We start from the raw sequence: 11,581 nt of genomic DNA on the forward strand, positions 1-11,581 counted from the left end.
AAACTGGAGCACGAGCAGGGGAGACGAACGAAGAGGGAAGAGAAGTGGAAGGGAGGCGGTGGCCGGCGCCTGGGCGGCACAACAACGCGAAACCGCGGCGGAAATGCAACGATGATGGTGGTCACAAGGCGGCGCGACAATAAGGGAAGGGAGAGAGAGTGCGAACAGAGGAGAGAAAACAGGGAAGTTGAGAGATGGTTGGGTGGTTTTGGGCGGTGGCAGCAGCAGTTCGCCAGGGAATGTTGGGCGGAGATGGGTTTAGGAGATGGTGAGGGTGGCTGGGGAGTGGTGGCGCAACACTAGTGGTGCAGCGGGAGGAGAAATAGGGAGCAGGGGAGTGCGGGCTGCGAGGAGGAGAGAGAAATAAGGGAGGTGTCGGGTCGCTTTTTTTGCCGGAGATGGAGGCGGAGATGATGAGATGGGCAGTAGTGGTAGTGGTGGTGTTGGAAATAATAATGCATTCAAAGTTTTTCAGGTTTTGGCCCGGTAGGGTTAAATGGCCCAGTGGATCGGTAGGACTTGAACCCACCTTGTTTTGTTTCCTTTTCTTGTAAAACATATAAATACTCCATTTTAGTCTTTTCCTAGTATAATATAATATTCAGATTTATGGAGAGACTGAAAACCCTAAACCCAAACCCTAATATCTCCATTCGAGATCTGAGCAGTTATTGAGCAATTCCAACCTTTGAGTTCGGGTTGTAGAATTTATAGGTGTTGTGTTAACCTTGGAGGGCGTTCGTCACTATAAGCCTGCACCAGTAGGATGGCGAAATTCGCTTCTAAACCAGTGACCTCCATACCATGGCGCAACGCTATTCTTATGAGATCTACAATCAAGTAATATCTTCTCCTTCTCTGTAATTATTTTCGGTATCAACAACCTATATGTGGTAGACAGTGTTGGTGATGGTGGGCAGTGGTGGAGGTGGATGGGATGAGTTGTTTGTGTTTACAAAGGGCGGCAATGGTGGTGGTATTCCACGACCATGGCGAAGTGTAGGGAAGGACAAGAAGAAATTTATTTACTCGGTTTCAGTTTTGATGAAACTGATTTGCTGAGAAAATTGAGACAGATTATGGTGCTATTTATAGTGCCATGGAAGCTTCATTGACATCATCAATGAAGTCACCATGGGAGTAGAATGAATAAGAAGAATGAAGACTTTGGAGGCCAAGGCAATGAATGTGGATTGAATTAAGGAGAAAGAGGAGTCAAGGATTTTCTTGCTGCCCACTCATACGTGGGGAAGAAGGACATGGGAGGAAGATGACAATTTTTCTCTTGGGGGCATTTTGGTCATTTTAGGCAAATTTCTGAAATTTATTGCTATTTTTAGGAATTTATAGAAATAGAAATGTTTAATTAAAACATAGTTTTTAAAATAATTATTTATAAAATATATCTTTTTCATAAATAATTTTTTGATTAGGAGTTTATTGTTTAAATCATCGTAAAAATAATTGTTAAAATAACGAAATTAAATTATCTCTATTATATAAGCCAAGAGGGGAGGGTTATTTTCGTAATCACGCTTTTGGTGTCCCCATATAAAAAAATATTAATATACCCTCTACACTTCAACAATTAAATTAAATTCAAATTTTGATTCTTTATTGATTTAAATGCTGGATTTTAATTCAATTAAAAAACTGATATTCAACAAGTCAGGAAAATCATTTTTGAAAAAAAAACGATTACCCAAAACCTTCAATATACCCAATCTCTCTCTCTCTCTCTCTCTCTCTCCCTCCCTCCCTCCCTCCCTCTCTCTCTCTCCCCCTCCTCAGAACCTTCAATCTTCAACCCCAAAACCTTCAACCGCCACCGCATCAACCGCCCAGTCTGATACTTTGTTCCTCAACGTACCTTTCTCTCTCCTAGGGATTTTATTTTTGTTTTGATTAATTTTTTTGTTATTTTATGGAATCGTTCGCATCCACAGATCTAAAGATTGCAACAAGAATTTAGGAAACATCGATATTATTGAGGCTGATGTAACCGAAAAATATGAAGATCTTCAAAAGGTACTCTCAATTTTGTTTTATTTTTCCGTAATTCTATTATTTTCATGGGACATTTTTTATTGATTGTAATTTTTGGTTGTGCAATTAGTCTTGCATTTTAGTAAAAAAATATTGTTCATTTGCGTTGTAAATACTTCCATCCCCGTAAAGCTCCAAAACCCTAACAATGGCGGAAGAGAAGATAAACCCAAAGTAGTGGTGATAATGGGGCCAACTGGGTCCGGCAAATCAAAATAAGCAATCGATTTAGCAGCCCATTTCCCAATTGAGATAATCAACGTTGATTCAATGCAAGTCTACCAAAGCTTGAATGTTATCAGTAACAAAGTCATTCTCCCTGAGCAAAAAGGCAATTTCTATCTCTTCCTCTCTCTATTCTCCCGCTTTAATTTTTCTCTCCTGTTTTTCTGAGATGGATTTTCTGTGTTGAAGGAGTGTCGCACCATCTTCTGGGAACAATCAGCCTTAATGTGGAATTCACTTTTAAAGATGGCAAATTTGCGAAAAACAACCTTTTATAAACGCTTTTTTGCGAAAGACAACCTTTTATATTTTTTTTTGCGAAAACAGACCTAAAACTAAATAAAATTTGCGAAAGACAACCTGAAAGCATTTTCAGGCGTTGACCTACATTTTTCCGGTTTGACTTGGCCGGTTTTACTAAGTACACCCTCTTTCACTCCCTTAAAACTTAGTTGGAGGCAAAAATTAAAAAAATCCCCCAAAATTTATTTTTCTTCTTCTCTGTTCTTCCTTCCCCCAAATTTTCGAATCCCCCAATCTTGTTGCTGATTCATTCTGAGGAAATTGCTTCAATTGCTTCTCAATTAACCACTTTTCGATTCTCTACAACTTATTTTCGGTAAGTTTTGTTCATTAATTTTGTGTAATTTTGATGAAGAAAAGTTAGGGGTTTTACCCAAATAGAATGCAAAAAGTTCAGAATTTTTACCCAAAAATGGAAAATAACCATAATTTGAAGTAGTTGAAGAAAGTGACGTTTGGAATTAAATGACTTACAGCATTCAATGGAACTTCGTTGTTTGCAGAGCTTCATTAATGGCGTTCGTTCACCTTCTGTTTGTCTTCCCAGAGGATTTTTTTCTAGGTTTTAAGGAAGTAGCTTTTATATGGGAGGAAAAAATTAGGGAAAAGGGTGGAAATAAGAAAATTAGGCCTCACGTGACCGGCACATGCCAAGTCAAACCAGAAAAATGTAGGTCAACGCCTGAAAATGCATTCAGGTTGTCTTTTGCAAATTTTATTTAGTTTTAGGTCTGTTTTCGCAAAAAAAAATTATAAAAGGTTGTCTTTCGCAAAAAAAGTGATTATAAAAGGTTGTCTTTCGCAAATTTGCCTTTAAAGATTTCCGAGATGCTGCTATACCTGTAAGAATTTTACTGACATTTTTACTGGCATTTCATTAGGGTTTGAATTTTTACTGGAATTTTACTGGCAGTTTAATAATGGAAAAATGGTAAGAATTTGAAATGGTAAGGTTTTATCAAGTTGATTATTATGCATTAGATAACAGCTTCATATTGAAGTGGTGTAGGATAATGAGAAGTTAATTAGTTCAAGACTTTCAAGTTTAATTGATTATGTTTTATTATTTTGAATTAGGAGTGAGTTATGGTCTTACTTTTGTTGTATGGTCTGGCTGAGTGGATGGAATTAACAAACAATGGAACCAGCACAGGTGACCAAGTACCTCTTTTATCCAAAGTCCAACAGTCATTAGTGGTTTTGATACGAGGCCAAAAATTTCTTGCAGAACCTCCGACTGGAGATAATCAAGCTTTTCAACTATTAGCAACCCTTTCTGCTTCTCAATACCGTACCCTCTCCTGGAGATAGAATTATCATAATGCATGAGTAGTATTGTAAATTTCCAAATTCCAAGAAAAGTATGCAACACGCCTTCTCAGTCCACCAAAGGATTTGTTCTTTATCCCTTTTCTCTAGAGTTTTTCTCTTAGTGTGTGTGTGGGTGGGGATTTTACCTGTAAGGAGATTTAAGAAACAATTTCGGTGAGATCAAGTAATGATCTATGATCTGATTGTTACACACACTGAAACTCTTATATCTCTCTTTCATAGTTACTCCAACTATGATAGCGTTGCATAATGTTGGTTGTTTAGAGTTGTTTACATGTGCATGAAGTGTGTTGTTTCTTGCTATGATGAGATAAATAACACGTGAGTGTTCTTTAGGCAATTGACAGGATCTATTGGCCTTGCCGTGATCCTTTCAAATAAACAACTTCTCCTTCCACTGAGCATTACTTTGTATAACACACAAATTTCATATTTACTTTAATTCATTGTATATAAATGTGAATGTTAGGTTGCATCCAAATACCAATTCCGTAGGAGAAATCTATTCCTTATGGTGTAATGGCTCGGATGCTAGATAAATTATAAGAATGTGGTTTATCCTGATCAGTGATTTTGTTTCTTTTGGTGTCATATGATCTTGGAAAGGTTTCTTTTGGAAGAGATAAAGAAGGCCGGCTTTACTGAACTGCTATTCAAGCTCAAGGATGGCCGATGGCCCTAAAGGGTCGTGATCTAATTGGTCTAGCAGAAACGGGATCAGGGAAAACACTTTCCTACTTTCTAACTGCAATAGTTCATGTCAATGCTCAACCAATTTTATGTAAGTATTTGGCTCTTTGAATGTAATAGAGATAACTTCTAAGTTCTAAGCGATCTTCTTCGCTGTTATCTAGCAGCCTTTGTTACTTGACTGCATCAACTTAATTTCATGTCTTTCGTCGGTAATCAGGCTAGCTGATTTCTTTGAATGCCAATGTGACCACATTTATATAATTAGTTTTGTTGGGTTCAACTTTATGACAGAGGTGCTGAAATTAAGGCTTTAAGCCCCATAATTCATGTTTTAATCATCCTTAGCTTTATCTTTTGGTGATTGCAGAGTGTTCATCCTAAAGCGCGCGTAATTATTGTTGCGCGTATGACTCTTCTGTGTTACAACTTCGATTTTGCCGTGTGTATTGATTTGTTTTCCGGTGGATTAGGTTGATTTCAGATCTATAAGCTATTGTAATTGGGGTTTTCCTTGTTGGATATGCATATTGAGGATTTTGAAGCAGAAGAGGGGCTGGCAGGTGCAATGTTTCCGTTAGCAATTGTTGGACACTGCACCTGCTAATTTGACGAACTTGTTCAACATTTTTCATTTTTGAATTCGATTTGTTGGAACAATTGTGAACATTTTCGACTTCATTAATGAAATTTTGATTTTTCGTTGTGATATATAAGTTGTAACAATACAATGTTAAGTTTTTTAATAATTTCGCACGCATCGCGTGCATATAAGACTAGTTTGTAAATATTTGAAGACGAAATAAAACTAATAGATATTTTTTTTAGTTTTAATAAATCAAAGTTTAAAAGTTTGAGGTATTACACCTTCCTAATAAATTTAAGAAGCGCCCTATTTGACCAGAACCCGCATAGGTCAAGTCGGCCAGGGTTAGTGGGCGATATACTTTGAGAGTGTTGGGAATGATAAAGGGAACTCTCCCTTAAAGTGCCCCTACTCGGAATTGAACTTCACATTTTGGTTAATAGATGAAATTTTTTACACTAGGTCAAGGCATTGCTTGGTACCTCCTAAAATTATGTGCTATGGTAAGTGAGCAAATACAAAGTATAAATCCGTCATAATACAGTTTATTATGTGCTACGGTATGTGCTATGGTAAGTGAGCAAATACAAAGTATAACTCTTGTTTAAGCCCTGTTCGGCAAAACTAACGGTAGCGGGTAGCGATTGAGTACCGGGTTGCCAAACACCCCTTTCTTTTTTAACTACTTCTTCGCTACTCAAACCGCTAACTTACCAAACATCCCTATTTTTATTTATTATCATTCCCGCTACTTTAATCGCTATCGCCAAACACGCCCCTATTTTTATTCACTACTTTATACTCAAACTTGCTAACTAGCCAAACACCTATACTTTTATTCACTAGCGTTTTGTTTTGGTCAAACGTTAACCCGCTAACTTAATTGTTACCGCCGACAAGTCCAAAGTTGAACGTCAATTAAATAGTAAATTTCACCCACCGGATAATGCAAACAAGTAAAATTGCACTGACCAAACCCGAATACAGTAGACTACTCGCAAAAAATTGCACAACAAGGCACTGACTCGGCACACATAAGGTAGCGATACACTTCGCAGCACCTCGTATAAATTTGACAAACTGAGACTACGCCGCAGTTCGTAGAAGTATGCTCCACGCAAAAGAGCAGAATAATAAATCCAACACCTAAATAATGTCAAGCACCGAACAAAACTCCAATACTCACACAATTAAAAAGGCACAAAGAAGACAAAACCTTGTAGCAGCACTTTTAAGCACCACACAATTAATACTCCTGCTTCGCACCGCACAGCCGCACAGGTACACTCCTGCTTTGCGATGCTGCTGACTACCTAGATTCTACGATCCACGTCGCATGAACAATCTAGCACGGCAGGTACACTCCTGCTAATATTTAGCATAATACTCACACGAACAAGTGCACTCTTGATCGCGGAATTACGCACACAACTGATCAAGAACGAAATCTCAATCTAGTAATTTGAAGCTACAATTCTCTCTTAATCAGAATTTGCCGAAAATAAATTATAATTCTAGGGTTGTGTTTAGACAATATCCAAAATCTCTAATCTTAGAAAGGCTCTGTACGGGGTCTTACACCACCGCGCAGATCAAACATGCCAGAGCAAGAGTAAGTCACTCAGAGGCAGCAATAGAGAGGCCAAGCCGAAAGACAATAAAGGCTAAAACAACCGCGCAGTCCTAGCACTGCGCAGGCCGACCAACCCAGAGGTCTGAAACCTCCTGCGGGACTGTAAAAGGGAATTTGCCACAGCAATACGACGAAATATAAGTACATCGCCAGCGTACGCGTGGCGGCATCTGAGTAGGCCAAAGTACAGAATAGTACGCCTATAAATACCTTCATTCCCATTCATTACGGGACACGTCCAATACAAGTACAATTCTTAACCCTCTCTACTTTCTCTCTCTAGAGCATTATCTCATTGGCTGACTTAGGCATCGGAGGGGGTTTCCTCGGTTAAACCCCCGAGGTTAGCTTACGTTCGTTTTGTCTGACAGGACAGCATCACCAGGCAGAGCTCCCCCCAGTTCCGCTCCGGAACAACTGGCGCTAGAAGGAGGGGACTTCCCTGAGCTATTCCTCTTGTCAGAAAGATGGCAAGCCCATTTGGAGAACCAGTAATCCAACCAGTCGAGAACCCCACTGTGAAACCGAGCATGAAGCAACCCACCCCGCAGCCCAATATCACCCAGGCCACAGAACAGCACAGACCATCTCCAAGGCAAACCCCCAGTCAAGTTTTCCAAGCACCCGCATTAGCATCGATAGAAAGGCTAACTGCGCAATTTTCCCCAGAACAGATGCGTAATGCCATAGCTGTTTTGTCTGCCTTGACAGCCCCTACCCCGCAGGCGCAGACGCAGGTGCAGCGTCCTCCGCCGTGCCTCGAAGGAGAGCAGCGGAGGAAAAGACCCAGACCTCAAAGGAGTCCGAATGTGTGGGTAAGGAATTTGAACGAAGAGCTAGAGGGTGCTGAGTCTCAAGAGTGTGCAGCAGAAAGTGCCACACCTACCAGAGCTAGACACACTCACCATTCTGCGACAACAGGTAACCCGAACCCTCATAGAGCTACTGTTACTCCTGATGATTCCCCTTTTTGTCTAGAAATTCTGTCAGAAAAGATGGAAAAGATCAAAATGCCAACCTGCAAATACTACGGAAAAACAGACCCAACGGTTCATCTATCTGCTTTTGGAGGTCATATGATGCTTTACACTAGCACTGACTCCATGTGGTGCAAAGTTTTCCCTTCCACGTTGGATGGGATGGCTCAGAGCTGGTTCAACAAAATACCGAAAGGGTCAGTTACCTCCTTCCGGCAGCTGGCCATCTTGTTTCGCACGCAGTACGTTGCCAATATTGTTAGGGAACGAATGACTGGAGAGCTGATGTCAGTGGTCCAAGGGACGCGGGAATCGTTGAGAGAATACATCTCAAGGTTCAATATGGAAGCATCCAATATACCAAAATTGCAACAAGAGGTGGCAGTCCTGGCTATGATGTCTGGTCTGAGGGATGGAGACTTCAAGAGTTACCTTGGAAGAAAATCTTTCACAACGTTGGCAGAGGTTCTTGGAAAATCTAACGAGTTCATTAAGAGTGAGGAAATAGGAAAAGCAACAGCGCAGAGGTATGTAGCCGGAGAAACAGCTCAGACCAACCAGCAGAAGAGAGAGCCTTACAAGAAAGAATATGGAGATAGGAGAGAAAACCACCAAGGCAGGAGAGAATGGGGAGGACCTAGTAGAGGAAGAGGTAATGAACACCGGTCCGACAAAAGGGGCAAGTACAATGAGTATACCCCACTGACAGCCTCACGAACACAGATCTTTGCTATCAGCAAGGAAGATGAGAGGTGGCAGAGGCCAGCTAAGATGTATAATAAGTACAGAGATCCGAAAAAGTACTGTGACTTCCACAGAGATCATGGGCACCTAACAGAGGAATGTACAAATCTGAAGGATAACATCGAAGATCTGATTAGGCGCGGGTATCTGACACAGTTCAAAGCCAAAAGCTCTTATAGCAGAACTTATGAGAACAGGGAGAACGGAGGAAGGACTGATGAGAGAAAGGCAGATGGAAAACAAGTCCAGCAGTCAGATGATAAGAGGTCAGGGGACATATTTGTTATAACAGGAGGACCGGTACATGCGGGAACTACGGCCAGTGGAGCCAAGGCTAGTGTAAACGAATTTCGACATCAAGTCAATTATCACAACTCCGGAAAGTGGCCTGCTCCCCCAACAATGCCGCAATGCACTTTCACAGCTGAAGACTGCAGAGGGATCATATATCCACACGATGACCCAATGGTGTTGGCCCTACGCATTGCGAACAGAACAGTTCATCGCATCTTAATTGATGGTGGAAGCTCTGCTAACATCCTATTTTGGCCTGCGTTCCAGGAGCTCCAGATCAACGAAAAATATTTAAAACCTGTATCATACCCTGTCACAGGATTCACTGGAGCTTCAGTGATACCAGAAGGTATAGTAAGTTTATCAGTGCAGATAGGACAGGGCGAGGAGATCAGAGATGTGATGGTGGATTTCCTGGTAGTAAAAGTCCCTGCTGCTTACAATGCAATCTTAGGCAGACCTTTTATTCATGATGCCAAAGCAGTCGTGTCAACTTATCACCTAACCATGATGTACACAACCAACAAGGGCAGGCCATCTAAGGTCAGAGGTAGCCAGGAACAGGCGAAGAAGTGCTACCACGTAGCTCTCAAACAACCTCCGAGACCTCCTCCACTAGAAGATCATATTGAGCCCACATCTCGAAAGAGAAAGCGCGCAAAGAGGAAAAAGGACAAAGCGTTAGACATGGAAAATTTTGAGCACAGAGAGGAGGAAATTCTAAAACCTACAGTAGCAGAAGAAACAGAGGATATTGAGCTAGAGGAAGGTGTGGAGGACAGGACAGTGCGAATAGGAACAGACATAGATCTAACCCTACGGGTAAATTTAATCAGTTTGCTGAGAGAGCATGCGGACATATTCGCCTTCTCAGCAGACGAAATGCCCGGAATAGATCCCAGCGTGATGGTTCACAAGCTGAATGTTAGCTCAGAGGTTAGACCGGTAAAGCAGAAGAAGAGAAGTTTTTCGGCGGAAAAGAATGCAGCCATACAAGAGGAGGTCGACAAGGTGCTAGCAGCAGATTTCATTGAAGTATGTGATTACCCTGAGTGGTTGGCAAATGTAGTTATGGTAAAAAAGAGCAATGGGCAGTGGAGGATGTGCGTGGATTTTACTGACTTGAACAAAGCATGTCCTAAGGACTGCTACCCACTCCCAAGAATCGACCAGTTGGTGGACTCAACAAGTGGTCACGCCTGTCTAAGTTTCATGGATGCATTTTCAGGCTATCACCAGATCAGTTTGTTCCAACCAGATCGAAAAAAGGCTGCGTTCATAACAGAAGCAGGGGTATATAATTATAAGGCAATGCCTTTTGGTCTGAAGAACGCAGGGGCGACATATCAGAAGCTGGTGGACAGTATCTTTGCGAAACAGAAGGGAAGAAACGTAGAAGTATATGTTGATGATTCAATTGTTAAAAGCAAGAAAGAGGCAGACCATGTGAAAGATCTGAGGGAAACTTTCACAACTCTGAGGAAGTACGGCATGAAGCTCAACCCTAAGAAGTGCGTGTTCGGAGTGAAGTCCGGAAAGTTCTTGGGGTTCCTGGTCAGTGAAAGGGGAATAGACGCAAACCCAGAGAAAGTGGAGGCCATCCTCAACCTCCCAGAGCCAAAGAACGTACGAGACATCCAAAAACTCACAGGAAAGATGGCAGCCCTGACCAGATTCATTAGCAAGTCAGCTGATAAGTCACTCCCATTCTTCCAGTTATTAAAGGGCAACAGGGATTTCAAGTGGGAGGAAGAACAGAAGAAGGCATTCGAAGAAGTCAAGAATCACTTGAAGAGTTTGCCAACAATTGCCAGACCAGAGCCAAATGATCTGCTACAGCTATACATCTCAGCCTCAAGAAAAACGGTTGCGGCAGCATTAGTGGTGGAAAAAGATAAGGTACAACAACCGGTATACTTCATTAGCCATGTGTTAACTCCAGCAGAGCAAAGATACCCACTGATAGAGAAGATGGCATATGCCGTCATGATAGCAGCAAGAAAGCTGAAACCATACTTTGATTCTCATAAGATACAGGTTCTGACAAACCAGCCACTGGAAAAGTCTCTACGAAGGTTAGACACGTCAGGAAGGCTGTTGAAATGGGCAGTGGAACTATCAGAATACGACATAGAGTATAAGCCCAGAATAGCAATCAAGGCACAAGCATTGGTAGACTTCATAGCAGAAGCTTCCTATGAGGAAGAAGAGGAACCTTTAGGCACGTGGTACATCGCAGTCGATGGGTCAGCCGCTGCTACAGGGTCAGGCGCAGGCATAATAATGACTTCACCTGAGGGCAACGTTTTTGAATATGCCATAAAATTCAAATTCAAAGCCTCGAATAATGAAGCAGAGTATGAAGCAGCAATAGCAGGTATACACATGTGCAAGGCAGCAGATGCAAAGAAGATAATTTTGAAAACAGATTCGCAACTGGTAGCAAGTCAGTACAGGGGTGAATACGAAGCTAGAGAGCCAGCTATGCAAAAATATTTAGCACTGCTAAAAGACGCAGTGGCACAACTAGAAAGTTTCGAAATACAGTTGGTGCCAAGAGCAGAGAACGGACAAGCGGACGCTTTGTCCAAATTGGCAAGCTCCACCTTGCAAGACCAAGAAAGGACAGTGATGGTGGAAGTACAGGAAGAAAAAAGCATTGACAGGAAGTGTCAAGTTAACGCCATTCATGCAAACCCGCAGTGGTATGACAGCATCATATCATACAAATTAGGCACTGGCCTCCCAGAG

At 41.6% G+C, this 11,581-nt stretch overlaps 2 non-coding genes across 2 annotated transcripts; both read left to right on the forward strand.

Moving 5' to 3' along the window:
- The first annotated feature begins 4,202 nt into the window (after positions 1-4,202).
- On the forward strand, positions 4,203-4,312 carry LOC130464721 (small nucleolar RNA Z152/R70/R12). Its single transcript, XR_008925074.1, has one exon. It is a non-coding gene; the product is annotated as a small nucleolar RNA Z152/R70/R12 (small nucleolar RNA).
- Positions 4,313-4,388: 76 nt separating this feature from the next.
- On the forward strand, positions 4,389-4,521 carry LOC130464733 (small nucleolar RNA snoR80). The gene has a single exon (XR_008925085.1). It is a non-coding gene; the product is annotated as a small nucleolar RNA snoR80 (small nucleolar RNA).
- The last annotated feature ends 7,060 nt before the right edge of the window (positions 4,522-11,581 follow it).

Source organism: Spinacia oleracea, chromosome 6 (assembly GCF_020520425.1).
Source record: "Spinacia oleracea cultivar Varoflay chromosome 6, BTI_SOV_V1, whole genome shotgun sequence".
Taxonomy (NCBI): domain Eukaryota; kingdom Viridiplantae; phylum Streptophyta; class Magnoliopsida; order Caryophyllales; family Amaranthaceae; genus Spinacia; species Spinacia oleracea.